This window comes from Pleurodeles waltl, chromosome 6 (genome assembly GCF_031143425.1).
Source record: "Pleurodeles waltl isolate 20211129_DDA chromosome 6, aPleWal1.hap1.20221129, whole genome shotgun sequence".
Lineage (NCBI taxonomy): Eukaryota > Metazoa > Chordata > Amphibia > Caudata > Salamandridae > Pleurodeles > Pleurodeles waltl.
Window position 1 is genome coordinate 156,512,214 of NC_090445.1, and position 24,686 is coordinate 156,536,899.

The 24,686-nt window shown below is 45.9% G+C and overlaps 1 protein-coding gene across 3 annotated transcripts in view; it reads right to left on the reverse strand.

The window, feature by feature from the left end:
- GHDC (GH3 domain containing) overlaps positions 1–24,686 on the reverse strand; it is a 146,907-nt gene that overhangs the window by 10,344 nt on the left and 111,877 nt on the right. The window lies entirely within an intron of this gene.

Below are 24,686 nucleotides of genomic sequence, written 5' to 3' on the forward strand. Positions count from 1 at the left end.
GGCAAAATCCATTCTAACCACAAACTGGATTAGAATGTCACTGAGATTACTTACAGCGAAATACAGGCTGCATATTAATGCATTTGTTTCTGCAGTACAGAGCAATGGTTAATCTACATAACTAAAAGTGGGGCTTTATAGGAATAAAACACTAATGGCTTGATTTAGGTCTTGGCAGAGGGGAATAAATGTGATGGCTATCCCATCTGCCTTATTACAATCCCATGATATCCCACTGAATTTGTGATAAGACAACAGGATATCTGCCATGTTTGTGACGGAGTATTACCTCTGCCAAGACCCACATCAGGCCCCAAGTATTGGAGAGGAAAGAGTTATGGTGTGACCATGAATTATAAGCAATAAAGTCATCCTAAATGTACGTTATAAAGAAACTGAAAGCACCTTACAGCTCTATGACTGTATAAGGTACGGCGTGCAATATTCCTGTGACGGATAGAATTTCATCACTTACAGGATTACAGAAATGTAGCTCAAACCATAATGCTTTGTTTCCTTTATTTTCTGGTTCCAAAGACACAGAACTGCACTGGAGGAGCTCAAGGTTATAAACCAACAAAAGACATATAAATCACCCTACAAACATATCTAAGGACGTGTTATACACTGAATGGCCTTTGTTGCCAGGGACCAGTTAAAGTGCTAAAAATGTTCTTAAATAACTTTTACAAGTAAAGCTTTTCTCTGGACAGGACTGTTGTCGCATTGTCAGACAATCTAATAACTTCCCACTCTAAACATCATCTGGGTGCCTACTTTGTTCATGACAACAAACTAGCCCTCTTTTTGAGCACTTAAGAGCGACATATTCACACGCTGGGCTTATTCTGCCATCTAGTGGGTGGTGTTGCAACGTGCATCATTTTTATATGTTTCTCGGTAAAACGTGTTCTCACTGTCAAGGCAACTGCACACAGAACTCTCTCCGTGGCCTCGATTTATCTTCCGACATTTGTTTCTTAGATATGTTTCCCCGACTGTTTGGACATTTGAGATTAACCCCAATTGATCAAAGACTAAATCATCTGGTTGTTCAGAGATAATCTTGCCCCTTCGTAACTCCGAAAGAACCTGCTTTGAAGTCCTTACGCAAACAGTCTTCAACGCTTTTAAACCTTTTTTTTTTTTAATTCAGCGTCACCCCTCAGGTAAAAATAAACGAATAAATAAATAAACGGCGCTCCCAGAATGACATTTTTTGACAATAATTCTAGAAAAATGGCAGCTCTGTGCATATTTAAGAAGTCAAACACTGCAGATACGTTCGGTTCTCCCCTTTAAAATGCAAACTATTTTCAGCTTGCAACTGGCTGCCAGGTCACTCTAAATGTGGACACGTATCCACAGTGTGGTCCTTTATCATTGATAGAGGAGAGGTCTTTGCGAGTTATTTGCAACCAGGCTCGCCTCAACATCCCGTGATTCTCGGCAAATAACTTAATGTCACCGTGTCTATAAAAAAAATGAATTTGTCCTTGTGTAACACAACTGGGGCTAAAGTAAAGCGCCCCAATGCCTTCGAGTTCAGTTGGTGCTATATAAAACCGCTCAGAAAAGTGTCTGTTTTTGTGAATCCAATCTGTGGCACAAGTTTTACCCCTAAGTGGCCAGCAGAGGGTGCTGATGACATGAGGGCACATGGTGCAGACAGACACCCCTGGCTAGTGCTTAATTTGTAAATAAAAAAGTGCCGGCGCTCAAAGCTCACCTCTTAAACACGCGGCTGCTGCAATTAAAAGTGCGAGCACATAATACTGAGGCAGCGTAATCCTGAAGCCACCTCGGGCCTCTTCAATCCATATAAAGCCACTCCCTGCCCCTTCAGCTCACTCTGTCAGCTACCTGCCTTTCCTCTTCACTGGCGCTTTTTCGTTTTTCTCTTCCTCCGTCTTTCCCACGTGCTCGCAGTAAATGCGAGAGCCAGAAAACTAAGCGCCGGCCCAAATAAGCGCCGGTGCTCAGCACCGGAAACAACAAGCACAAATTAAGCACTGCCCCGGGTTTACCCAGCCTTGTCCGCAGCTCCGAAAGCATCCCAGTCCTGCAAGTAATGCTTAGTCTGTGCCTGTGGCTGCAGGGGCGAGAATCAACACTCATTTTTGGGAACCAGGACTTACTTATCAAACTATTGCCCACAGCCAGAGAGAGAAAGGCAGAAAAGGGAGGAAGAGAGCGACAGGAAAACTGTGACAAAATGGGAAAGCAGACATAAAAAAGATCCAAAAAAGACAGAGAGATGATGGTGCTGGAAAAAGAGGCATAAGATGGAATCAAGTCTAGGCAGCCTCGGCAGTCAGTAACCCCTGCATTCAGCACACTCAGCGGCAGGATACTGCACTTAGTTTTTATTTGGAGAGGGGTCATCCCTGCTTCTACAGAATGGAGGAGGGTTCATGGCTGGAAGCAGAGCAGGTAGTTCAAAGCAGAAGTAATTGGGCCTGTACCGCAGCGAACCATAACAGTTTGCAAACAGAATATTTCATGCAAAAGGAATAACATACTTTTTATCTTACTAATTGCCTTCGTTGGCTTAGTGACGTCTCTTTCAAAAGTGTATGATTTCAGTAATTCATAAAGGATAAAAGACTGCAGCAGTGAGCAATGAGTTTTGCATAGGGCAGCAAAGCAAACAGAAGGGATCAAGATTTATTATTAACTTTTTTTACGAAACTCATTAGTGTTTTTCCAACTCAACTGCACTAACCTAATTGACCTAAGAAGAATGAACATCTGAATGGACCTGCCAGAATTTTAGAACTATGACCATGAGATCAAGCACAGATTCCCGCAGTGAACAATTAGTCCTGTGAGCCAATAACCAGGCAAGTGTGTCAAATCTTGGGAGATCAGAGTGATAATGTCACAAAGAGATTAAGTGATTTGGCTTGAGTCACACATTTCGGTTAGAAGGACAGTTAAGAATTCGGAGCCGACAACTTTGTCTCAAAGCCACGCTTTCCTCTCTCCCAATGAATACAAAAAGCTGTCTTTAAGGACCATCCTACCACAAGATTTCCTTAATGCGTTTACATGCTAAGCCATGAATTAGATTACAAACTTTTTGTAACTTCAGTATTTCTTACTTAATCATACATGGGACAAGTTTCCTGGAACAGCCTCCCTTTGAAGCTGGTTAACAAGACTTTCAAACCTATCTCTTCGCAAAGGCCTGTGTAAGTAACACTTCAGAGCATGACTATGGGAGGAGGCCTGGTTGGAAGGCTGTCAAATGGCCGTACAGCTTATGTGGGAAGAATTGCTAAGTTGTGCATTGTTCATCAAAGTGGTGGCCTTATTCTATCATTGGTGCTGCACATTTATGTGCGCTGGCAGAAGAGAAAGCAAACATTACATTATTATTGTGCCTCCGCAGTGTCTATCTAGAAGTGACAGAGGCACAACCCAATCAATCAAGTTATTTTTAGAGCTCGCTACTCACCCATTAGGGTCTTAAGGCGCTGAGCAGTGAGAGCAGCCAGGTCTGAGGCGTTTCCTGAAGGTCAGCAGGTTCTGGGTCTGTCGTAGGTGGACGGGGAGGGAGTTCCAGGTTTTGGCGGCGAGGTGCGAGAATGATCTGCCGCCGGCTGTAGTTCGATGGATGGCAAGGGCGAGGCTGGTGGAGCGGAGTTGACGGTTAGGAGTGTAGAAGGTGAGTCGCTTGTTGAGATTGGCAGGACTAGTTGTTGTGGAGTGGTTTGTGAGCGTGGATGAGGAGTCTGAAGGTGTCCTGAGAACCCATAGTATGTATTGTACATAGGTGGTTATGGCAGGCATCCTATCTAATCTGCCTGGAGCCAGTGGGGTAATGCAAAATGATGGGACTGCACTGCAGTATGTAATGAGGGGCCACAGAGTTTCCCATATCTTACAAATATTGATTGGCCTTGGGCTGAATAGTCGCCCCAAGGATTATGGGGCACCCTGAAGGGTTAGGGGCTTCCATGCACTTCTCGGGCTTGAGTTGAGCCCCTGCCCAGAGCGGATATCATGCCAATGTATCAAACTGGGTACGAGATAGGTATCTCACACCATATCAAAAGTGCTGATTTCAAAGTGTGCACTTTATTAATGGTATTCATAGCCAAATTTGGTATTGGAGCACTTTACCTGGGATCCAGATTATGTTACAGAAGGTCATTGTGAGAAAATTGGGTTGTTGGTTGACTGGGGAGTGAGCCCTGGTCAAGCAACAGCTATAATCCCTTGCAGGGTGAACCACAAAAAAAGAAATCACTAAATTAACCTGTGCTTAACCCTGGGTAGCTTTGCACAAAAAGCAGTCAGACTTAACTTAGAGGCAATGTGTAAAGTATTAATGCAGCACACAAACACTAATAAAGTGAAAACACAACACAAAAAAAAGTCCTACACCAATTTATAAACATTAAATTTTAAGAAATTGACAACAACAAAAAATCCATTCACTAGAAGCGGAGTTGTGAATTTTTAAAGTTCACGGTTCGAAATAGCACCTAAAAGATAAAACTGCCAACAGTGCACATCTGGTCACTTTAAGCACCACAACCAGGGGTACAGAAGTAAATGGAGACCTCTTGGGGGTTCAGGACTCACTCAGGCTGGCTTTAGGTGTGGGTGCAAGATGGTGGGAGCCTGTTGTGTCCATGTGGCTCTGAACAGGAGGCCAGCAAACTAGTCCTTGGAGTCACTTCTGGTAGTCCTGGTTGCAGGTGTAGAATCAGGGATCAACAGCAGGACTTGCCTCCGAGGGTTCCTGGCAGGCTCTGGGCAGCAAAGTCGTCCCTACAGGTACAGCAGCAGTCTGGCAGAGTGCACAGCAGTTCACAGCAGCAGGCAGTCCTCTGAGAGTCCTTCTGCAAGTCCAGTAGTGAACTGAAGAGTGAGTCTGAGAGTCCTATTTTTAAAAGGTGGGGGACATTTCTGGAAATGTTTTTTGAAGTTCTGGTAATTTCAAGCCTCCTCTGCCCTTGCTCCTAGCTGGCTGCAGAGACAATACAGGGCCTATTGTGAGGAGACAGGACACAACCTATTCAGGAGCAACTGGACTGTACTCAGCTCTGGCCCCACCACCTCTTTAATGAAGCCAATTAATGGTCCTCTGAGGGACATCTAATCCCACTAGTGTGACTGTCTGAGAGGAATTCACAAGTCTGTCAGCTACACCCAGTCAAGTGACTCAAGAGAGGCTTCAGACACAAATGTCTAAGGGCAGGTTAAGTGCCATTTTTTTTTAAAGTGCCATTTTCAAAACTGTAATGATATATCTGACTTTACCGTTAAAGAGAGTTTATCAATACAATTTCATAGGTATTAAACACAATATGTCTTCCTCCTCTCATTTAGGAGTTACAGCTTATTAAAGGTAATAAGGAATCCCCAATGTTTACCTATGGGCGGCGTAGGCTCACCAGTAGTGAATAACGAATTTGGGAGTTTTTTCACCATCAGGACATGTAAAACGTAAACATACCTGTCCAACCTTTAAATTACACAGTACCCTGCCCTTTGAGCTATCTATGGCCTGCCTTTGGGGTGACATATGTCTGTACACAATAGTGTCTCAGAAGTGAGACGCATATGCTAGCACATGCACTCGCAAGCTTGACGCTCAAAAAGAAAAAATTGTAATCTGCTGTCTACTGTCAAAAGGAGAAACTATATTGGTGGTCCTCTCTTCTTGCTGGGCATGAAACCAATGGTGCATTGTGTGCGTTACGTTTTTGTTGACTGTCAGTGCCCAGAGTTATGCTACAAATGCAGATCCTTTTTTTTCCAGCGTCATCCTCTAGACTGTCTGTGACTGGACAAAACTATGAAGTTTCCTATTAGATTTCCGGAATTCAATTTGGAACAACAGGATAAAATATAATTCTCTTTCATTTTTTTACGGTACAAAAAAATAAAGTTTTATTCTTAACTTTTTATTAAAATACAGTGCTGGAGTTTATAATAGTCTCCAACGCAGAATACCTAGGTGAAACAAACAACAGTATGAGGAAGCCAGACAAACGAGAAAACAAAAAGAGATCAAATCACCTCCGGAAATCTCTTATCACACACCTAAGAAAGTAAACTGAAAAAAATATAAAAATGTTGAATGAGTCATGCTTGGTTGAAGAAAGCGGAACAATGGGCATTTTTCTCTATAGGAAGCATCTTGTTTCATAATTCGCCCTGGGTGACGAGATAAGACCCCCAAACTTCATTAGGACGATTTCCCCAGCTGATCAACTCTTGGAAAACGCACGAGGGGCTCGAAAGTGGCTTCCACCTTAATTAATGATCCAATCTCCTCCGGTGCTAATTTAATTACAGTAGCAAAAGCATTAGCGCGGACTGAGACGCCATTAGTAACTGCCTGGGAATCATTTTGTTAATTAAATAGTGCCTATCAACCCATTTTTAGTGTTAGGAATTAACAGCATTGCCATATCTGCTTTGTGGATGGGGGGCAGGCTGTTCCATTTTGAGGCAAAAGTGCCACGTGCATTTAAGAAGAGCGCGAGGGAGAGACAGAAAGAGACACACAAATGGGGCCCACATGGTTGAATTCTACGTGTTATATTCGACTCATCGAGCAATAGAGCTGTCTAAGCCCAGCAAGGCTACTCGGGACTTGTCACACACGGCCTGTCGGGCCAATACAGAGCCGAGCCAGGCATGGGCGTAGGAAGTGTGGGGGACGCGGGGGATATATCCCCCCCAGATTTTGGAGTGGGGGGGACACAGGGGACATGGGTGGGGGGGACGAGGGGACAAAGGATTTCCCTTTCTATGATCTGATTTGCAGGGGCATGAGCGCGCGAAAGCGCGACCTATACTGGCCCTGCACTTGACCTGTGACCTGCTTCCAGCTACCTGCAACCAATCTGATGGTCGGGTGACATCACAAAGGCCACTCTCCCTCTGCCCTTTTGTTGTGCTGCAAGCACAGGAGGAGTTCTTTCACACCTTGCCGCCAACAGCCCACAGCTGCCTGGAGTCTTCACTTCTGAAAACAAAGGGAGAGAGGCCCTTTGTTGATTGCTGTCTGAAATCCGTTCCTGCCGCCCTCTAGCCTGAAGATAGCAGCAAGATTTAAATAAGGTAAGGAGGTTTGGGTAATTAAATAAAGTATTTAACTTACTTTTTAAATAAAGTGCTGTGTTGCCGAGCATCTCCCTTTTTTATACAGTATTGTTGATTCACTGTAAGATATGAGCAGGGCAGGTTTTAGCACACTTGTGTGACAATGTCTTAGGGCCCTGTTTCTGTCGCCCTCTGTCTCCCTGTCACAGGGTCTTGACTGCCCCAGTGCTAATTATTGTCCCCTGAGGTGAGGCTTGAAAGTGGCTTTGAAAGCACCTACTGGGTGTTCCTTGCCCCGGACAGTTTTCAGGCAACAATAAAAATCTCAATCCGATAATTAATGGTCTTCCTGGAGAGAGATTGAAGTTTTGTCTAGTGGAAGTTTTGAGTCATCATAAAATAGTACTAGCGCAAAGAGATGCATACAAACTGCGAGGTATAGATTAGAAAGTTATGGTTGTTCCCCATTTTTTCATTAATTTAGTGTTGCAAAAGGGGTTAATTTCAGTGAAAATCAGTTCTTATTATTAAAGAGAACCCCCAACCATGGTGTTATGTTTTAAATTCTGGGCCTGCGCTTCTCCAGACAGGGTACTCTTAAACTATACCGGATACCAGTATGGATGACCTGTGACTCCTACACCTTGTAGTCCTCTGTCTTATGTAACATTTCCTATAGACTGAGTTACACACATATGATGATTGTCTCTGTGTAATGTCTGTGTGATGTAAAGTGCTCTGACAGCCTACACTGGTATGAAGGATGTATGATGGAACAACACGTGTACATCACGCATGCCTTAACAACTTGTTCTCAACAACGGCCACGTCTTTATCATACATGCCTTTACCATGCACACCATTACCATGCAAGCCTTTACAGTGAATTTCGTTGTAAAAGCATGTTTGGTAAAGGAACATGCATGGTAAATTCTTCCCGTCCTGCCCTCTTACACCTGATACCATACTCCACCCCGCCCAAGCACTTAAAACTCCCCCTTCCCCCGTACTCTGAGCTCTAAAGCCCCCCGCCCTGATCCCTAAAAGTAACCCTGCCCAGTCCTAAAAACTACCCCGATCCCACCCCCACCCTTAATCCCAAAACCTACCCTGCACTGTCCTAAAAACTACCATAACTCCTCCCCCCTTCCCTGAACCCTACAACCTACCCTGCCCTGTCCTAAAAACTACCTGACCCCCTGCCCATGCCCTAAACCCTAAAACCTACCCCGCCCTGTCCTAAAAACTACCCGACCTCCCCGTCCTGTACCTTAAAACGAACCCTGCACTGTCCTAAAAACTTCCCTGACCCCACCCCTGCCCTGATCCCTAAAACCTACCCTGCACTGTCCTAAAAACTACCAGACGCCCCTGCCCTGAATTCTAAAACCTGCTCTGCCTGTCCTAAAAAAAACTCTGCCTGTCCTAAAAACTACCCGAACCCCAGACCCCACCCTGAATCCTAAAACCTACTCTACCCTTTCCTAAAAACTACCCTGATCTCGCCCCCACCCTGAACCCTAAAACCTACCCGCCCTGTCCTAAAAACTACCCGACAGTCTGCCCTTGCCCTGATCCCTAAAACCTAGCCCGTCCTGTCCTATAAACTACCTGATCTCCCCGTCCTGTACCCTAAAACCTACCCTGCACTGTCCTAAAAACTTCCCTGACCCCACCCCTGCCCTGAACCATAAAACCTACCCTGCACTGTCCTAAAAACTACCAGACGCCCCTGCCCTGAATTCTAAAACCTGCTCTGTCTGTCCTAAAAAAACTCTGCCCGTCCTAAAAACTACCCGAACCCCCGACCCCACCCTGAATCCTAAAACCTACTCTACCCTTTCCTAAAAACTACCCTGAGCCCTGCCCCACTCTGAACCCTAAAACCTACCCGCCCTGTCCTAAAAACTACCTGACCCCCTGCCCTTGACCTGAACCCTAAAACCTAGCCCGCCCTGTCCTATAAACTACCTGATCTCCCCGTCCTGTACCCTAAAACTACCCGCCCCCACCCTGTATCGTAAAACCTACCCCGCCCTGTTCTAAAATTTACCCCGACCCCCCTGCCCTGAATCCTAAAAACTACCCTGTCCTAAAAATTACCCCGCCACACCCTGAACCCTAAAACCTACCCCGCCTTAAAAACTACCTGACCTCCCCGTCCTGTACCCAAAAACCTACCCTGCACAGCCCTAAAAACTACCCTGACCCCCTGCCCTGAACCCTAAAATCTAACTCACCCTGTCCTAAAAACTTCCCGGCGCCCCGTCGCACTCTAAAACCTACCCAGGCCTGTTCTAAAAATTACTTTGCCCCCACCCTGAACTCTAAAACCTACCTGGCCCTGTCCTAAAAACTACATGACCTCCCCGTCCTGTACCCTAAAACCTACCCTTCATCAAAGGCAAATGCTAGATTTGTGCCCACTGTGCATGCGCTAGTGGTTGGCCCTAGGGACCAGATGCCAGTGATCATTTGCAACTCCCGCGATCCTGGATGTTGCCACCGATTCTCTGCCAGCACACTTTGGAGGGTTCTGTGACCTTGGTGTCCTGCTCAGGCAAGAATGGTAAGCTGAATTGCCCCACCAATCATGATCTCACCCCAGGGGTGTGGAATTAAATAAAATATCTACTTGTCCATGGGACAGGTTGCTTCTTAAATCTACTTGCCCTGTAAAAAAATCTACTTGTCCCTTTGGGGCCATGTAGTGCGGCGACAAATTATGGCAGCAATCTCATTATGTAAGAGCTCTGATAATAGCCTCTCTGATTATGCTAGAGCTACTACTATAGTAGGGCTTGAATACTTGCAACTTCAATCCCTACTATAGCAATTTCCTTATTTTGCCACCTTTCGCAGATCTACATACTGGGGCTGGAGGAAGAAGTAAGCAGTAGTTCCAGGGCTGGAATGCCTTTGAGTCTGCATACCTACTAACTTGCATGTTTTTAAGTATTTTCACCAGCTCTTCTCAAATCTTTTCCCATAATGAGAAAGGTTGGAAATTTACTCCTGACAATGGCAATAGTATAAATTCTTCCAGGTTTGGGAAAAAATAGATGGAGGGAAAGTGAACTTGTAAACGCTCAATAGATTTTCACATGAGCAAATCTACACATGTATATTTGCTCGTGCTGAAATACAGTTCACAAATATTTTCTAGGAGTACGATTTCCTGGTCTACTTCTGTTAGCTCTTGTGAATTCATGAAAGCCACAAATTCAAAGACGTATACCATGGGTACACTTTTGAGACTATTAATAATTGGTGACAGTGTGTGCTTTTTGAGACCAAAACCCTTTTTCTTTCTGTTTGCCACTGTTTTTACAATGGCGAGGGCCTAGAAGCTCCTACAACAATAAAGTGTTACAAAAGGTATGTCAAAAAAAGCCATGCATTGACAAAACCAAAAGACTCACAAAAAGTGTCAGATCGGTTGGCTTTGCCAGTGCTTGTTGATTTTCATGCTTCCCAAAATTTTGTTGAAAATTGTTACACTCATTTTCTATTAGGAATATATTTTTTTAAATACTAGCATGCATCAACACATTTTACTGAGTGACGCTTCAAAGAAATAACACCTAAAATTTCATTGTAGCAAAGCGTTTTTTTCCCTACTTGCATTTTTTCCGAACATTTTATTTTGAAAGCAAAAAATCATCACTCTTGCTTACAAACTTCTGCCAACATTTTGCATATAATCACAGATCATTCTGGGAGCATTATACTTAGCCTCATATTATTAAGCTTTTCAAACATGTGTGTACACTCATGTTTTTTACTGGAACCACTGTCATTAGTGCAACGTGACCTTAAAACGTTTATTTACAGCGCTCACCCTTATAATGAAGGCTTTTCATTAATGAACCATAAATACAAGTGTGAACAGCATTAACTTATGGATACAAATATTACATCCACTGCAGACAGTTCCCTTCTTTGTAAACTGGCAGCCAAAGTGTTTGTGCTGCAGGGGTTTGGGCCTACTTGTCCCAAGGACAAAATAAATATGAAAACTTGTTGCCCTTGACCCCAAACAGTATGTCCTCAGCATTGGGTGATAGGAATTCCACATCCCTGCACCCCATCTTAAAATACATAAAAATATGACACAAAGCATACTTTCAAAATCTCATCTGCAGTCACCTCAGTGACTTTGGAGGAGATAATGACTGGCCCCAACGGTGAGTTCCTGGCCTGGATCCACCCCTCTGGCTATGTGGCCCTGAGGCAGGTCCCTCCATATGGGAGAGCTCCCCCTGCAGCCCTTTTGGGTGCAAACGTTGTGCAGGGGGCCCGCCTGCCCGCCAGGATACTTACCTTGGGTGCCCCCTCCACCACTCAGGCTCCCACCACCCAAGGGCAAATGCTAGCTTTGTGCCCACTGCGCATGCGCCAGTGGTTGGCCTTCTTTTCTGAAATGTGCCACAATTTAATATCTGAGCAGGACCGTCTTTGTGCCTCCCTTGAGTAACCAGCGCCTCTTCCAACTCCAAGTCCACAGACTCCGCTCCGGCTCACCTGAGCTATTACCTGGGGTAAGACTCCAGAGTCCCTGAGCAGAAGGAAACACAGCACCGCACGCCACCAGAACGCAGCATTCAGCCAGATCAACAACCTACAGTCAGTGAGTGGATCAAGATAATTGCAAAAAGGGCCACTGCTACTACTACCGCTTCCAATAAGTAAGTGCACTATTGAGTTGTCTAGTGTAAAACATGAATAATTTGTGCCCAACCTGTTTGAATACTTTTTTAGTCAAATTATGATAATGCGCTTCCTTTTTCAGCATCTCAACATTTGTGCATTTTCTCTTTGTATGCTGTGTACAGAACAATTCTGTAGCACTATACCTGTATTACTGTGACCAAAATCAAACGCCTTACAATGTCATATGATGTTCCCCAATAGATTCATTTTTGCCACAAGTACAAAAATACTTCACTTTTGGAGACCTGCTTGATCGCATTATCTGTCATCTTCAGCTTAAGGAACTTTTTCAACTAAGTTCCCTGCCACTGTTAAGTATATGCTAGAGTGTTATATGAATTGCTGAAACATTCTAGTTAGGTAAATTGCCAAGTAGAGTTGCTGTTGAAACCTAACGGTGTTTTAAAGCAGCTGGATAGACCTTCTAGGAAATCTTTGCACATGCTAGCATCACTTCCCCTCACTGTTGCACAACATTGGGAGAGGATCCTTATGCTGGAGGCAGGTTTTTCTTCTAACACTTCCTATGTTAATTACATATGCGGATACACACAAAAGTCTGTTTGCTACTTTTAAACTGCAGTTAATTAATTTGTATGTTCCAAAATTGCAACTTCTACAAACTTATCTTTTCTGTTTTTTTCCTAGAATGGACATCCGGAAATTCTTTGTAAAGAAACAGCCAAGTGAAGTGACCCTATATTCAGACAACTCAGAAACTAATACAATTCATTGCAATGATATGCCAGATCTGCAGTCTGCTATTCAATATGGAGTTAGGGTGGCCGATTTAGAAATATCAAGTGATTACACCCCAGTCCCAGGAACATTTTGTGAAGCTGTCACTTCCTCAGATGAATCAAGCAACAGTTCTTCTGCAACAGCAACCAGTCTTCAGGATGATGAGGAAACACTTCGAAGCACAGTGACACCAAACCAACCGTCTGAGAGCACCATGCCTGTTCAAATCATTGAAACACAGTCACAGACTAAGAAAAAACGTATTCTGCATTTTCAGGGAAGGTGGTTCCAGGATTTTCCCTGGCTACATTACAGCGACAGAGTGGCAGGAGTACTGTGCTTTCACTGTGCAAAAGCTAAGTTGCTGAAATTAACAGAGCTGTCCAAGAACGCAGAGGAAGCATTCTGCAGCACTGGTTATACCAACTGGAAGAAGGCCATAGAAAGGTTCAAAAAGCACCAGAGCAGTTATGCTCATTCTTATGCACTGAGCCAATTAGCACATTATAGAGGGCGCCAACCAATCAATCAACAGTTATCACAGCAAATCCAACAACAACAAAACGAAGCCTGGCTTTGTCTTAACAAAATCATTCATACTATTGCTTTTCTGGCAAAGCAAGGCCTTGCACTTCGAGGTCATGATGACAGCAATGGGAATTTCCGTCAGTTTCTTTGTGCACCAGCAGAGGATGTATCTTCTTTGAAACAGTGGATTACAGCAAATCGAGCAGAATATCTCAGCCCAGACATCCAAAACGAAGTCCTTCAGTTATTATCCCATGCAGTTTTGCACCAGATTCGTAAGAATATTGGTGACAATCCATATGCAGTAATTGTTGATGGCACACAGGATATATCTGGTCAGGAACAAGAAAGCTTTTGTATTTGTTACACTGACCAAGATCTGTACCCTCATGAGCATTTTATTGGACTGTATCAGGCTGATAATACCACTGGTACTGCAATTGCTACAATTGTTAAAGATGTTTTATGCCGCCATGGTCTTTCTCTGTCAAAGTTGAGAGCACAAACATATGATGGTGCAGCAAATATGGCAGGGAAATACCATGGTGCACAAGCATTAATACGCCAAGAACAACCTCTTGCTCTTTATGTTCACTGTGGAGCACATTGTACAAATCTGGTTATGCAGGCTGCAGCACATAAATGTTCCATAATGGAAGATGCACTGCTTTATATCCAAGAACTTGGAAATATGTTTGGGCAATCTTTGACATGTCGTACAATATTTTCAGACCTCATCCAGCACAGCATTGAAGGCCCTACAAATGTGTTAAAAATAAAGCCACTGTGTCCAACACGCTGGACGGTCCGTGTAAAAGCTGTACAAAAAGTAATGGATAATTATGAACCTATTCTGGAAACCCCAGAACAATTATCAACATCCAAGTCCAGTGGGGATGTGTCTGCTCGTGCTCGTGGTTTGCTTCCACACTTTCAGAGAGGAACAACTGTCCTAGGTCTTCAGATTGCTCTCCAAATACTGCAGCTTCTGGAATGTTTGAATATTGCCATGCAAGGCCGCCAGCAAACTATATCTGGGCTACTGGCTGCTGTGAATGTAGCAAAAAGTGCCATACTGAAGCTTCGTAATGATGAGTCATTCAACAGTCTGATCCATTCCACTAACCACATGACTTCTAAGTACCATCTTAATGCCATTGAAGTGGCACGACTGCGGCGAATCCCTAAAAGAATAGATGATGGAGCAGCAGAAAGTTTTCATCCTGCAACCGTGGGGGACTACTATCGACCTCAGTACTTTGAACTTTTGGATACAGTTTCTGTTCATCTCACTCAGCGTTTTGACCAGGAAGGCATCCAAAGATATGAAAAACTTGAACAGGTGCTTTTAACAGGCAGTGGCATGGACTCTATTGCGCAGTACAAAGAAATTGACCCTTTGCTGCTCAAAGCTCAATTAACTATATTATCTAGTATGTTCAAGTACTCTTCAGTCCCAGAACTGGCAGACATACTCCGAAAAATGCTTCCAAGAGAGAGAGCTTTCTTTTCACAGGTCGAGAAGCTACTGCAGATTCTTTTAATTATTCCAGTATCTTCTTGTGAGGCTGAGAGAAGCTTCAGTGGTCTCCGCCGCCTGAAAACTTGGCTAAGATCAACTATGTCCCATAAAAGACTGAATCATGTTGCCATATGCAATCTACATAAAGAGATGATGGACTAAATTGACCTACAGACAATATCAAAACAATTTGTCCTCCGCAGTGAACGGCGCAAGAAATGATTTGGCTTTTCAAATTCAAGTTCATAATTTTATTATAGATACCTATAGCAAGAAATAATCATTTCTAATTAGGCCAATTGCATGTTGAGGTTTTGGAATCTCACCAAGAACATTTAGTTTATTCGTCCTTTTTTAGTCCCACCTTTGTTCGCTTGGTGCATGAAGGTGCGAGATTTATAAACATTTTTTTGTGCATTTGGTCCAATTACTTTGTGAATGTAAATAACAATAAAGCATACTTGTAAACTGTGACTACAACCATGCCTTTCTCAATATTTCACTTAAAACTATGCGATTGTATTTGTTTACCCGGGTGATCTCACACATTGGGCGATTTGTATAGGGTCACTTGAAAGTCCTCAAGGTTGTCCCTGTCCCCCCCAGAAATTTACTGTCTCCTACGCCCCTGGAGCCAGGCATCCCAGGCACTGGTCTTTTAACTTCCTGTCACAGGGCAGCTGAGCAAGCGACATCTAAACAGGTGATTTTCTGCTCCGTGAGTGTGACCTAATGAGATGCAATCTGCATGTGTCTCACTGGTGGGGTAGTAAAGGTCCCCTACATGGCTCTGGACATCGTGCCTCGTAGCACATTTTTAGCTTTTGACCCTAACCGCGAGACAAAAGGCCATCCCGAGTATGCCCTAGAGGTAATTCGAGTGACGCGTTTTAAGACGCATAGAGGGGTTCTTTGACCAAGAAGGGCGCAGCATGTGCACACTCCTTAAACCGAGCGGGACTATTTTGCATGGCCGAGGTGTGGAAGACTGACAGAGGCGGCAGAAAGTAAGTTATGATGACACGTCAGGCTGTTTAACATGACCCTGCCTTGGAGCGAGGCCTACAGAATTCCCTGTCCCTGGGACCTTCGCGCATCCATGTGGGACATGGGTGCCATGTGCGTCTACCTTGCTGTGTGTGTAGACGTTATGCGTGTAGAGAGTATGACACGTGCGGTCATACCCACACTGAAATCCATTCTGTACTTGTTACATCCTAAGATGAAGGGTTGGAGAGACGGCAGATGTGAATTGTAGGGATCCTTCAGAGTAGCTGAAATGAGACAGAGGGAGCATTGACAAAGGACCCATTTGAAGCTCTGGGAGTTCCCCCGCTGCCACTTCCTGTCTCACTGCTCACTGGAAGTGCTAATGCACCTAGGTTAACAGATAGCTTAGTGGGGCCGCCTCCCACTCTCTTCTGCCTTTGTTTTGTGTTTCTCTTGACAGGAGGCTGCGAACTCGACCCCGCATCCCTGCTAGCATCTTGTAACAAGGGCCTTGGCTGAACCAGATGGAGTAGCATAAGAAAAAGAACTAGAGCCGTAATGCACGGTCTGGAACCTTAGTATGAAGATGGGTCAGAGCCGTTCAGCCATTGAGCCAACATTTCTAAGCCAGCATTCGCGTCTTCACACCAGCGACGAACGAGAAAATCTCTATATTGCAGAATTGGGATATTTAGTAGGAACTACTTTTGCCAAGTTGGAGACCAGAAGTGTGGGAATCTTGCTAAAGACGGCCAAGAGGGCAGCGTGGACCCTGCTTTAAAGGAGATGATAGATGACCAACTGCGCATAAGGGGTCAAGGATTCCTTTTCCACTGCACAACCAGGGAAGGACCTGCGCTACTCTGCGAGAGTGAAGCCCAGGAATCAGCAGTGCAACTGGAATGTGTACCCCTGCAGACGCAGTGTACTCAGGAACTTCAGCCCTACCAAGCATAGTTGAGACTCCATATTCCAAGAAGCCATGAGGCAACAGAAACCAAGACCCCAGTATGAATTCCTTTCGAAGGAAGTGAGAGTGGACCAAAGTGCTCACTGTTCCAAGAGGGTTGGCACCTAGCTTGTTTGGGTTGTGAGTGTTGTGTCTGGGCCTGAGGAAAACCTCAAGATCAGCCAAGCTGCAAACACCACAACTTCATAGCAGCCTCCTCCACTAGTTCTGGCCCCACCTTCACGTACCAGTCACCCTGCAACAGCATCACTGTTTATACACCAGTCAGCGAGCTAGGAGAGAGTGACTGCCTCTTGCGTTCCGTGTGCTGTGTGGTGCCCACAAAGTAGGGTGGAATTAAGACTTCAGGCACTGCAACAAACAACTTAACAAGAAAGGTATTGTGCAAACTGAGTGAAATCCAGGGATTGGTTATATGGGAGTTACGCTCTCACATATGGGGTACAAAATAATGTAGTGCTGGCCCACAACCCAATCCGCCTACTTAATCCACAGACGTGTTGCATGCCAAAGCCACTGCAAAGGAGAACTACAAAGGCTGATCAGAAATCGTTGCACAGGGATTGTAAGAGGCTGGCTCAATCTATGGTGTACACCTATAGAGTGGCACCCTATATTGAGTCCAGGCAACCCTTCGTGATAGCGAATAGGTGTCCAGATAACAAAAGTTCTCTAAGGGTAGCTGAGGCAAGCAGCTGAACCTTATCCAGGAGGGATGTAAAGCATTTTCAATACCACAGTATTCAGACATTAACTCACTCACAAGAAAGAACCACACAAGTGTTGCAAAAATAAAGGATACTTTATTACAGCACTACTGTTAGACTAGCATAGGTATATCTCCCTTTGGAGATATCTACATACAATATATACACAAAATAACCAACAGAAATAGCATAAAATGTACAGGTCCCTTATATGGATGGGGGTGGGGGAACCATATAGTAAGAAAGTGGAATGTGAAACAGTGAACCCAACCAAGGTAAGTGTGGTAGTTAGCTGGGGCTGGGTATAGATGAAAACACCAGAGGTAAGTACGTAAGTGTCCTCAGCGACCAGGTGCAAGATAGTTACCACCCAGTCATCCCATAGACTAATACAGGGAGAAGTGGATGGAGTTTGTGTGATTCAGGACCTTTTCCAGTGGTCTCTGAGGAAAACAACAGACAAGAGGAAGGGTGCAGCGGGCCCCCACCCAAAGATGCCCAGGAGGCGGGAGGATGGAGAGGGAAGAAGGGACGCTCTCTCTGAAGTCAGTGGAGGCCTCGGATTTTCCAGCTGCTGTCACAACCCATGGACCAGGCCAGTGGAACCCAGGGCTGGATTCCGGGCATGGAGGACCTGAAAAGGAAGGGGACAGAGTCCAGCACCCTTGGAGGTGCCCAGGTGGTGCAGGTGGCAATGCCCACCGTCCTGGAGGTGAAGTTTCTGCAAGTCGGTGGAAGAAGTCCAGTTGCAGGGTCCAGGAGCTGCAGAAGATTCCAGGAGCTGCAGAAGATTCCAGGAGCTGCAGAAGATTCCAGGAGTCGCCTACAAGCTGTCCCTCGACTGCAGGAGGTTCAGTGACCAGCCAGGTCACCAACGAGCAATGGCAAATGCAAGCAAGAACTGAAGATGTATGTGCAGAGCTTTGGGGACCAGCAAGGTCCAGGAGACTCTATCCTTGAGGGGGATCCAGGGCTGGCCCTTATCGTGCAGGAAGGCTAGCAGAAGTTGTTGGAACCCCCACGAGTGAGCCACAGGCAATGGACACAGGGAGTCACAATGAGGCTTCATCAGCACAACAAAACAGAAGTACCACGTTGCAGTTGTTGCAGGACAGGGGCTGATCTTCGCGCAGCAGAGTGCTGGAGGTCGGGGCTACTTGGAACCTTAAGATCGCCTAAAGTAAGAGTCAATAAGTCTTGGCAAGTGGAACAGCTGCAGTGCACAATGCTACCAGTCCAGTGGCAGGAGCAGGGGCCCACACTCTCCCAAGTTGGTCAGAAGACAAGCAGGACCCATAGGAAGCCAGACTCACTACCTGTAAAGCAGAGCCTTTCGATGTCCATGGAACATTAGACCCCTACCAGCCAGTCAACATTGTCTTGAGGTGCCTGTGGATGCAGGAGAGTGACTTCTTAAGACTCCTTAACTCCAAGGGAGATTATTTTGTGCTTCCAGGTGCAAACGGAGTCCTTGTGACCCTGGAGGATGCACAGCCTTGGATGTTGCAGAATTCTTGCAGGATCCGGTGAAACAATGTTGCAATGGGAGCCTTCCCACCAGAAACAGACATGTTTCGGTTCCAAAGCAGACTAGCAGCAGTTCTAGAGGCCAGGAGCAGATGTCTTGCAAGAGTTCCTTGGAGAGTCTTGCTTGAAGAGTCGGAGGACCCACCCACAGGCATACCTGCCAATTCACAGAGTGGCACTGTGTGTCACTCGATATTAGCTCAATTCACATGGTCTCCCAGTGAAAACCCGATATCACATGGTAATTCATTGACCCTGGTTCAATGTTGCCAGTTTGGGCGATTTCCCACACCAATGGGTGATATTTTTGTGGGAAAAAGCACCACTGGTGGCCACGGGTCACTGAGCTGGATTGTTACGAGTGCGTAACATAAACTACATAAGCTGCCTCAGGGTAAAAAGGTTGGATGAGTGCCGCAGCGGTACCAATGACAGTTCGAAATACTACTTGCCCGCCCCTCCTTAGCCGTGCTGAATCTGCACATGTCAGAGTCAGAGCAATAGACGTCGTCCACACTTAACTCACACCACATATCGCGCGCCGCATTAGCTAGTCGGAAAGAGGCTGTTGAAGAAGAAGCACTGTTGTACGGTGCAGCAGCACTGCACAGGCCACTGCCACCGATAATTAAGACACTGACACACAGTAAGTAATGATTTTCATAGCAATGAAGAAACATGAAGCATGATATGGAACAAATGTGAAATGTTAATTTTCTTTTGTTACCTTAATTGTATCGATTACCTTCACAAGAATTTGACGCATGTTCTCGACAGAAAAAGCTGATCACTGGATAATTGTGACTTGTGAAGTTTTAAATGTAGGTCTGGTTTCTGCACCTGGGTTTTAACGATCCACTACTATCAGTAGTAATATTGACCCCTGCCCCATTTCTCAGTGACTTGTGCATTCAAATTCAACACTGCACAGCAATGAACGCTTCCTCACAGAGATCGGTTCCTCTGGACTCCATCCTGAGGACTCGTTATTTTATTCTTTCCCAGTCATGCATGTCTTTCCCCACTAGCAATATTTAACTGCATCAAGCTAAAGCTGCCTGTTGTGAAGGCACATTAATTTCTTTACATAGATATACAGAGCTAGCAGCTGCCAGACCATTCAATATTTCTTTTCACTGTATAAGCCGCTGTTTTGCGCTCAGATCTTTGCGTTTGGATAGGAAGACAGAATACATTTCAGTGCTGGGCCATAAAACGAGACCTGCTACCAAGGGCCTCCTAATCATTAAGTGGGCCTGGCATTTCATTCAGTTACCACTGGCAGGGGGAGCCTGCCTGCTGAACCAAACCCCTGCCATCAGTTATGAAGCAGCAAAGGTAGGAGTCCTTTGCATCTCTCCACAAGATTTCACATGCACGCTCACTTACCGCCTGGCGGGGCAGATGGGAAATATTTCAGAGAGGTGTGACAGTGCAGGGGAACAGGTGCCTTGCAGCACAATGTATTTCCTGGCAGTGTCTGAGCAATTCATGCGTTTTTAATAGGAGACCAAACAATTATTACCATTTAGAACTGACTTGTAAATTAATGAAGAAGGAAAATATCACTTACGTGAAAGGAGAGGCCTCCGTCTAGAAATATAATATCCTGCTTTGGAGCATTATCCCCTTGCTGACCCATTATGTATATACTTAAATGTTTACAATAATACTGTTATGATTTGAAGCACAGTCAAGGCACATGCAGCAATTAATAAACTACTTGGTATTTCTTACAATAAGCATGCGTGTTTCACTGTTTAACTCTCACGATGCATCCCCGTGCGCGCGCTGCTTTGCCTGCACCTCTTAATCAGCTGAAAGATCACAATGTGGAAAATTGTCCAAGGTTGCAGATCTGCTCACAGGGGAACCTTTAAGTAATCCTAAAAGGGGGTTGGTCACTCTCTGAAGTGACCTACCCATCAGAGGGAGTCAGGGACGTGAAATGCTTTGCTTAACCAGGCAGATGCTCTCAGGTGCTTTTGTCCAGCTTGTTTCCAAGATGGCAGAATCAAGTGGCCACCTGGCAGAGCTCTGTTCACCTCCCTAGGGGAGGAGCTGGACAGGGGGGTGGTCACTTCCCTGTCCATTGTGTAGTTTTGCACCAGAGCAGGAACCGGGCGTTCCTGAACTGGTGCAAACTGGATTATGCAAAGAGGGCACCAAATGTGCGCTTCAATGCAGTCTGGTGGCACTCAGAGGTCACGCCACCCCAGCCCTTAGACACCTAATATACAGAGGGAGGTGGTCACACCTCTCCCTTGCAGGAAATCCTTTGTTCTGTCTCTCCGGCCTGAGCCAGGCTCACCAGCAAGAGGGGTAGAATAGTGGTTGGGGTCAGCAACAGTGTGGGCTGGCAGTTAGACCTCATTAGGCTGCACAGACAGGACTGGGGGATCCTCTAAAGAACCCCCAGAATACATGGTATCATGCAACTAGCACGGGAATCAGTGTAGTTGCATGATTCCAACATGTTTGATACCAAACATGCCTAGGTTCGGAGAGAAGCCATTATGTAGTTGGATCACTCGTATTGACCAATGTCCACTACATAGCTTAAGATGGCTTCCCCGCAGGAAATGGGGCCTGTAGGAGCACCCTGCTCATGCAGGAGTACCCTCACACTTAGGGACATGGACCCTGCCCTTCAGCTGAAGGGCCTACCAAAGTAGTGACTTACAGTGTCTAAGTGCAGTGACCAAGGCAAGCCTTATATCTGTGGTGAAAGGGTGCATACACCATTTCATGCAGGCTGAAATGGCAGACCTGCAGACACAGTTTGCATTGGCCCCCACGGGTGGCAGAATACATGCTGCAGGCCATGGGAGACCCCTGGTGTAGCAATGCCCTGGGTACCCAAGTACCATATACCAGGGACTTACATAGGTGCACCAGCATGCCAATTGTGGGTGTAAAATGTTTACCACCATCCAAATTTAGGGGAGAGAGCACTGGCACTGTGTCCCGGGTTAGCAGGATCCCAGTGCACTGCAGTCCAAAACATACTGGCACCAGGCAAAAAAGGGGGTTGGGGAGTACTACTACCAGAACCCAGCTTACTGCAAAGATTACCAAAGAAAGAGATTTTCTCGCACGGACAGTTTGGTCTGTCTCACAACGATCACTTGAAGTTACCAGTAACCCCCACATTTACTGTCTGTGCTAAAACATACAGTACTATGTAGTGTTTGTATTAAGTAAAGCACTGCTTCAACAATTGGGCACTGAGTCTAAAGCCCCTCCCTGAGCAGGCCTGAACCTGTTCGACTTTGCCACCCAGAGTGTCAAGTGCTAGGAGTTATACTTAGGCCTTAATTTTGAGCTTATTAGTAAGGTTCAACCCCAGGACAGTAGTGGTAAAAGGGTCTGGGACTCCTGAAAAAAGTTTCAACACTCAGTGACAGAATAATCTACACAAGAGAGCGCACACTGCAGGATGCAAGAGTCCTCCTTGTTTTACTCATTTATATAACGAGTGTCATTATTGTGCAGAGTCCCTCCCTCTTTGCTTTTTGTCTAGCCGGGAAGGTGGGGAGGCAATGATAACTTAACAAGCATTGGCAAGGCCAATAGGTCTCACCTATACAAGAGCTATTGCGCAATGTGCTTTTACCATGCAGTGTGGCTGCTGTTCAGCATGGGTAAAAGTTGGTGGCGTGGAGTGTCGTAGAGTGGAGTGGGGGGAGTAGTGTCATAGAATGGAGTTGTTGGAGTAGAATATTGAAGAGAAGAGTAGAGTGTCGTAGAGGGGAGCAGAGTTCAGTGGTTCAGTTGCAGAGAGTGTGATGGAGTGGCATGGAGTGTAGTCGATGGAATAGGGTGGAGTGGGTTGGAGTGAACTGAGGTAATGTATTGGATATAAGTACAGTGGGGTAGATTGGACTGGGGTAGAGTGAGGTGGATGGAGCGGAGTGGGGTGGATTGCATTGGGGTAGAGTGAGGTGGATGGTGGTGGGGTGGATTGGACCAGAGTGGGGTGGAGTAGAATGGACTGGTTTCGCATGGATTAGATTGGAGTGGGGCTGATGAGATTGGAGTGGGGTGGATTAGATTGTGGTAGAGGTGAGTGGGGTGGATTGGAGAGGGGTGGACTGGACTGGGGTGGACCGGACCGGACCGGAGTGGGGTGGGGTGGAGTGGATTGAACCGGGGTGGAGTGGGGCGGACTGGCTTTGCATGGATTAGATTGGAGTGGGGCAGATGAGATTGGAGTAGGGTGGATTGAAATGGGTTGGGGTGATGAGGCCTGGTGTGGGCTGGACAGGAGTGAGGAGGATTGGATTGGGGTGAGATAGATTGGAGTGAGGTGGATTAGAGGAGAGTAGGATGGAGTGGAGTTGCTGGAAGGTGGGGAAGTAGTGATAATAGCTTAGCAAGCATTGGCAAAGCCAATAGGTCTTGCCTATACACGATCTATAGGGCAATGTGCTTTTACCATGTTGCACACCAGTGTGGCGGTGTTCTGCATGGGCAAAAGTTAGTATCGTGGAGTGTTGTAGAGTGGAGTGGGGGGAGTAGAGTGCCTCAGAGTGGATTTGTTGGAGTAGAGTATTGAATAGAAGAGTAGAGTGTCGTAAAAGGGAGTAGAGTTCAGTGGTTCAGTCACAGAGATTGTCGTAGAGTGGAGTGGCATGGAGTCAGGTGGCTGTAATAGGGTGGTGTGGGTTTGAGTGAACTGAGGTAATGGATTGGATATTAGTAGAGTGGGGTGGATTGGATTGGGGTAGAGTGAGGTGGATGGGGTGGGGTGATTGGAGTGGGTGGGCTGGATGGGGTGGATTGGGGTAGGCTGGACTGAAGTGGGGTGAGGTGAATTAGACTGGGGTGGATTGGAGTGCAGTGGGGTGGATTAGGCTGGATTGAAGTGATAGGAATGGGGTTGGGTGGATAGGGCTGGACTGGATTGGGTGGGTGGACTAAATTAGAGTGGGGTGGTTTGGAGTGGGGTTAATTACAGTGGGGTGGATCAGACTGGACTAGACGAGTAGGGAGGGTTGGACTAGACGAGTGGGGAGGGTTGGACTAGACGGGAGGGGGTGGATTGGATTGGGGTGACAACTGGGATAGGGTGGACTGGACTTGTATAGGGTGGACTGGAGTATGGTGGACTGGTTTGGAGTGGGGTGGGGTGGATGGATTATATTGAGTGGGGTCGATTGAACTGGGGTGGATTGGATTGGGGTAGAGTGTAGTGGATTGGAGTAAAGTGGGTGGATTGGATTGTAGTGGGGTGAATTAGAGTGGATTTAAGTAGAGTGGGGTGGATTGGAGTTGGGTGAATTGGAGTGCGGTGAATTGAAGTAGAATGGCCTCCGCAAGATCTTCAGGTGGCTCCCAGCAAACACCAGAAGGACCATCACACCGGCCTTCATCACCAGCAGACTTGACTACAGAAACACGCTCGACGTAGGAATCACACCATGCCTCCTGAAGAGACTCCAGACAATACAGAACTATGCGGCAAGGCTCATACTTGACCTCCCCAGAAGGACCCACATCATACCCCATCTCAAGAAACTACACTGGCTCCCGATTCAGAGGGGATGCCTGTTCAAATGCTGACCCACACCTACAAGGCCAAGCACAAAAAAGAACCAGCATACATCTACGAACACCTGACCCTCCATAAACCAACCAGACACCTCCGATCAGTTTCCCCTCCCTTGTAGACACCCCACGGATCTGTTGAGACAAAAGCAGAGGACGCTCCTTGTTGCACATGGCAGGGAAAGGCTTACAACAACCTCCCCCTGCACCCCAGAATCTGAAAAATTTGCGATGGGCTTGGTAGACTGGTATGTAGAAGTATGCATCTTTGAGATCTAGAGCAGGCATAAAGTCGCCCTGTTGAAGTAGTGGATAACATCTTGTAGTGTGACCATGTGGAAGTGTTCTGAAGGAATGTAGTGGTTGAGTG